Genomic DNA, 5,899 nt, shown 5'->3' on the forward strand with positions numbered 1-5,899 from the left:
GGAATCCTGGGACTTGTAGTCCTTTCGCTGCCACCGAACTCGCTCAGAGCAAGCACGGAAAGAGATGAGAAAACTACAACGCCCATGCTGCACCGGGAAAGGGCGCAACAGGCAGTACTCTGAAAAAAATTATCTTCATAGGCCCGTCCGCAGAGAGAAATGAAAAGCAACGGGGGCAAGGGGAGTAGGCCCAGATCAGTAGTTGGGACCCGATAATAGTTATGGGGAAACTGCCAGGAACTTCACTAACCCTAGGACTGAGTTCATAGTCTCTGCATTTGTGGGGAAGGGGGAGTTGCAGGCCCCTCAATCACTTCTCCTTTTTCATTTATAGCTAGGATTGCAGGCGTCTGGTTTTGAACAGGAACACTGGGTCGAAAAGGGACCCGGATGGCTCTGGAGAGCACCGTTGACCAGGCTGCTAGAAGTCCAGTTGGCTGCAGGAGCCAGCTCTGTGTGACTCCCAGAAGAAACCAACACATCTCACCGGCTCTTAGGTGCAGGGGCCCAACATAAGAACCCCCCTACTAGGTCAGACCAAAGATCCATCTCTCCCTGTAGCCTGTTTTCCAACAGTGTCCAAAGCCACATGCCCCAGAGGGAATGAACAAAACAGGGAATCATCAAGTGATTCATCTCCTGCCACTCAGTCCCAGCTTCTGGCAAACAGAGGCTAGGTACACCATATCTGCCCATCCCGACTAATAGCTATTGATGGACCTATTTTCCATGAATTTATCTAGTTCTTTTTTGAACCCTGTTACAGTCTTGGCCTTCACAACAGACTCTGGCAAGTAGTTCCGTAGGATGATTATGCGTTGTGTGAAGAAATACTTCCTTTTAAACCTGCTGCCTATTAATTTCATTTGGTGACCCCTAGTTCTTGGGTTATGAGAAGAAGTAAATAACACTTCCTTATTTACTTTCTCCACACCAGTCATGATTTTATAGACCTCAATCATATCCTCCCTTAGTCGTCTCTTTTCCAAGCTGAAAAGTCCCAGTTTTATTAATCTCTCCTCATATGAAATCTGTTCCATACCCCTAATAATTGTTGTTGCCCTTTTCTGAATCTTTTCCAATTCCAATATATCTTTTTTGAGATGGGATGACCACATCTGCATACAGTATTCAAGATGTGGGTGTACCATGGATTTATATAGAGGTAATATGATATTTTCTGCCTTATTTTCTATCCCTTTCTTAATGATTCCCAACATTCTGTTCGCTTTTTTGACTGCCACTGCACATTGAGTGGATGTTTTCATCCACAATGACGCCAAGATCTCTTTCTTGATGGGTAACAGCTAATTTAGATCCCATCATTTTATGTGTATAGTTGGGATTGTTTTCCAATATGCATTACTTGGCATTTATCGACATTGAATTTCATCTGCCATTGTATTGGCCAGTCACCCAGTTTGGAAAGATCATTTTGTAGCTCTTTGCTATCTTGAATAGTTTTGTATCATCTGCAAATTTTGCCACCTCACTGTTTACCCCTTTTTCCAGATTATCTATGAATATGTTGAATAGGACTGGTCCCAGAACAGACCCCACGGGCCACAACTATTTACCTTTCTCCAGTCTGAAAACTGACAATTTATTCCTATCCTTTGTTTCCTATCCATGAGAGGACCTTCCCTCTGATCCCATGACAGCTTACTTTGCTTAAGAACCTTTGGTGAGGAACCTTGTCAAAGGCTTTCTGAAAATCTAAGTACACTATATCCACTGGATCCCCCTTGTCCACGTTCTTGTTGACGCCCTCAAAGAATTTGAGCAGATTGGTGAGGCATGATTTCCCTTTACAAAAACCATGTTGACTCTTTCTCAACAAATTATGTTAACCTGTGCATCTGACAATTTTGTTTTCACTATAGTTTCAACCAATTTGCCCAGTACTGAAGTCAGGCTTACCAGCCTGTAATTGCCAGGATCACCTCTGGAGCCCTTTTAAAAAATTGGCATAATATTAGCTATCCTCCAGTCATTTGGAACAGAAGCTGATGTAAATGATAGGTTACAGACTACAATTAGTAGTTCTGCAATTTCACATCTGAGTTCCTTCAGACCTCTTGGGTGAATACCATTTGGTCCCGGTGACTTATTACTTTGTAGTTTATCAGTTTGTTCCAAAACCACCTCAATCTGGGACAGTTCCTCAGATTTGTCACCTGAAAAGAAGGGCTCAGGCTTGGGAATCTCCCTCACATCCTCAGCCATGAAGACTGATGGAAATAATTCATTTAGTTTCTCTGCAATGGCCTTAGCATCCTTGTGTGCTCCTTTAGCATCTTAATCTTCCAGTGGCCCCACTTGTTTAGCAGACTTTTTGCTTCCGATGTACTTAAAACATTTTTTGCTATTACTTTTTGAGTCTTTGGCTAGCTGTTCTTCAAATTCTTTTTTGGCCTTCCTAATTATATTTTGACACTTCATTTGCCAGAGGTTATGCTGCTCTCTAGTTTCCTCAGTAGCATTTAACTTCTGCTTTTTAAAGAATGAGTTTTTGCCTCTCACTACTTCTTTTACTTTGTTGTTTAGCCAGGGTGGCACTTTTTTGGTTCTCTTACTATATTTTTTAATTTGGGGTATACATTTACGTTGAGCCTCTATTATGGTGCCTTTAAAAAGTTTCAATGCAGCTTGCAGGGATTTCTCTTTTGGCGCTGTACCTTTTAATTTCTGTTTAACTAACTTCCTCATTTTTGTGTAGTTCTCCTTTCTGAAATTAAATGCTATGTTGGGATGCTGTGGTGTTTTCCCCGCCTCAGGGATGCTAAATTTACCTCTTGGTAAAGCTATATTCACCTCTTGGACCAGATCCTGTGCTCCACTTAGGACTAAATCAAGAATTGCCTCTCCTCTTGTGGGTTCCAGGACTAGCTGCTCCAAGAAGCAGTCATTTAAGATGTCAAGAAATTTTATCTCTGCATCCTGTCCTGAGGTGACATAGGGGATTCTGTGTGCTGCCCCTGCCTGTGGCACAGGCACTGCCCCGAGCACCAGTTCTGCAGTTTCCATTGACCAGGCCACCATGTCTCCCCTGCAGCAGTAGTGGGGGGCCTAAAACTGGACATAATACTCCAGATGTGGCCTCAACAGTGCCGAATAAAGGGGAATAATCACTTCCCTCGATCTGCTGGTAATGCTCCTACTAATGCAGCCCAAAATGCCATTAGCCTTCTTGGCAACAAGGACACACTGTTGACTCATAATCCAGTTTCTTGTCCCCTGTAATCCCCAGGTCCTTTTCTGCAGAGCTGCCGCTTAGCTACTTGGTCTCCAGACTCTAGCAGTGCATGAGATTCTTCTGTCCTAAGTGCAGGACTCTGCATTCTCCTTGTTGAACCTCATCAGATTTCTTTTGTCCCAATCCTCCAGTTTGTCTAGGTCACTCTGGACCCTATCCCTACCCTCCAGCATATCTACCTCCCCCCTGACCTTAGTGTCATCTATGAACTTGCTGAGGGTGCAATCCATCCCATCATCCAGATCGTTAATGAAGATATTGAACAAAACTGACCCCAGGATGAACCCCTGGGGCACTCCCCTTGATACCAGCTGCCAACTAGACATCGAACCATTGATCACTACCCATTGAGCCTGATGATCTAGCCAGATTTCTATCCATTTTATAGACAATTCATCCAATCCACACTAACTTGCTAACAAGAATATTGTGGGAGTCTGTATCAGAAGTTTTGCTAAAGTCAAGGTATATCCCGTCCACCACTTTTCCCATATCCACAAAGCCAGTTATCTCATCATAGAAGGCAATCAGGTTGGTCAGGCATGACTTGTCCTTGATGAATCCATGTTGACTGTTCCTGATCACCTTCCTCTCCTTCTTGAGGACCTGCTCCATAATTTTTCCAGGGACTGAGGTGAGGCTGATTGGTCTGTAGTTCCCTGGATTCTCCTTCTTCCCTTTTTTAAAGATCTGATTTCTCTCTCCATTCAATAAAAAAAAAGAAGTGGCATCTAATATTTTTGTGTATGATAAATCAGGAAAATAAACTGTCCCCTCTTACAATTGAATTCTGATAACAGATAAGAATTCAACAGCTTTCTTCTTTACACTCTGTCTTCTGACTGATGCTCAAGTTTTCTTTTTTTCCTGCTTCTTCTGACGCCAGTCTGTGGAGACAACTGGGAGGGAGTGAATGCTTCAGTACTAGTGTGTCAGTGCTTAGGGTAAGTGAGTGGTAAAAGTGATTTGCCAGGATTTCTAGTCTATAATTTTTCAGTGGATTGAATTTATCCACAATGATGTTTTTGAATTTGATTAGGTCAATGAGCTTCTGGGGATGAACTATTTATGGTTGCTTCTTCTTGTCTGGAAACTAGAAGGGTTCTCATATCACCTTGGAGAAGGTAGTGGTCACTCCAGGAAAAGAGAAATGTTTGTGTTCACAGTCTCCACATCCGGTCCACAATTCAGGTCTAGGGTATGATCAGCTGTGTTTGTAGGTACACCAGTTATCTGGGAGAAAAGAAGAGTTTACCGTGGAATCATGAAACCCTGATTTACTACATTATTACTTATTTTATGCAGAAACTAAGTTGCTTTGGCATACATACAGAGGAGACTTATACCATAATATCCCTAATATTATGTATTAATATATTATTCATCCCCTGAATGTGTTTTTACAGTAGTACTCTTTAAAAAAAAAGTGCGGGGGGTGGGAGAGAGAGACAATAATCCAGTCACATTTAATAAGAAAGGAAACCAAACTTCTTCATTAGCCACTCAGGATTCTCCAGCATTCTGACAGCTGCCCAAGATGACACATTTGGCTGAGGATTCTTCACAATCATGGAGAATGCTGACTCAGAGGAAGACAAAAAAAAAGCATAATACACTGAATCGATTGCACAGAGTGTCATGGAAAAATGAGTTCCCAATCCCTGCACTAGACAGCTAATGCTCTGAGGCTTAAGGTTTGAATGCCCTTATCCTGTCCTCATCTTTCAAAGAAAAAAGAAAAATGAACTAACCGACACAGGTACTAAAAAATTAGAGAAAAAAATCACTGTATTTACTCAGCCTCATCCATTCCCACAGATAATTCCCAAATCTACCTCTCTGTCCCTTACTTCTCTCACTTGATCCATTCTCATATCTCCACCAGTCTTTCAGACATCTCCTCCAGGATGTGCTCTAGGTGCTACTTTCACCTTCCGACTCTTTGATGTCAAAATTACACCAAATTAGACTCTCTTGCACATTGATAAACTGGATTTAAGGAGGTCTAATTTGACTAGTCTATATATGTAACCCTTCTGTCAGGTGGAGCCAGCAGCAACTAGGACCGGGTTCGATATCTAGCAATTCCTTTTCAACAATAGAACATAGAACCAGCTCGAGCCCCCACCCAGTAACCTGGAAAAATTAAAACATCACCCCGGGTGTCTCTGAGAGACAATATTTCCCCACTCGCAAGCAGAGTCTGAGTGTAGAAAAAAGAACAACCTCTACCCCACAACTTTTAATGAAAGGAGAGAAGTCACCTGACATTAATTAGGGAAAATGCTGCAAGCAAGCTTCATAAACAAAACTGTGAGCAGGATACCAACCCCTGAGTGCATGGGGCAGAGTCTTCTGTCTCATATTCTTGAGTTCTACAACTAAAAGTTCCTTTACTGTGCCTCTCTCTGCTCCCTTACCATACCCCACTCACCGTGGTTGTCCTTGGTTAGTGAGAACTCTGGGTTCAAAAGTGCATGTGTGTGAGTTCACCTCCCACTAGCAGAAGAAGGCACCTGGCTTGCTCCACTATATGAGCACTTGCTCTGGCTGGCTGCCCCTCTGGCCACCCCACTGGCTGCTGTTCCTCGCTGCCCTTCCAGCTGACTGCTTGCCACTTTTACCGGCTGCCTGCAGTCACCT

The sequence above is a fragment of the Gopherus evgoodei genome, chromosome 3 (genome assembly GCF_007399415.2).
Source record: "Gopherus evgoodei ecotype Sinaloan lineage chromosome 3, rGopEvg1_v1.p, whole genome shotgun sequence".
Classification (NCBI taxonomy): domain Eukaryota; kingdom Metazoa; phylum Chordata; order Testudines; family Testudinidae; genus Gopherus; species Gopherus evgoodei.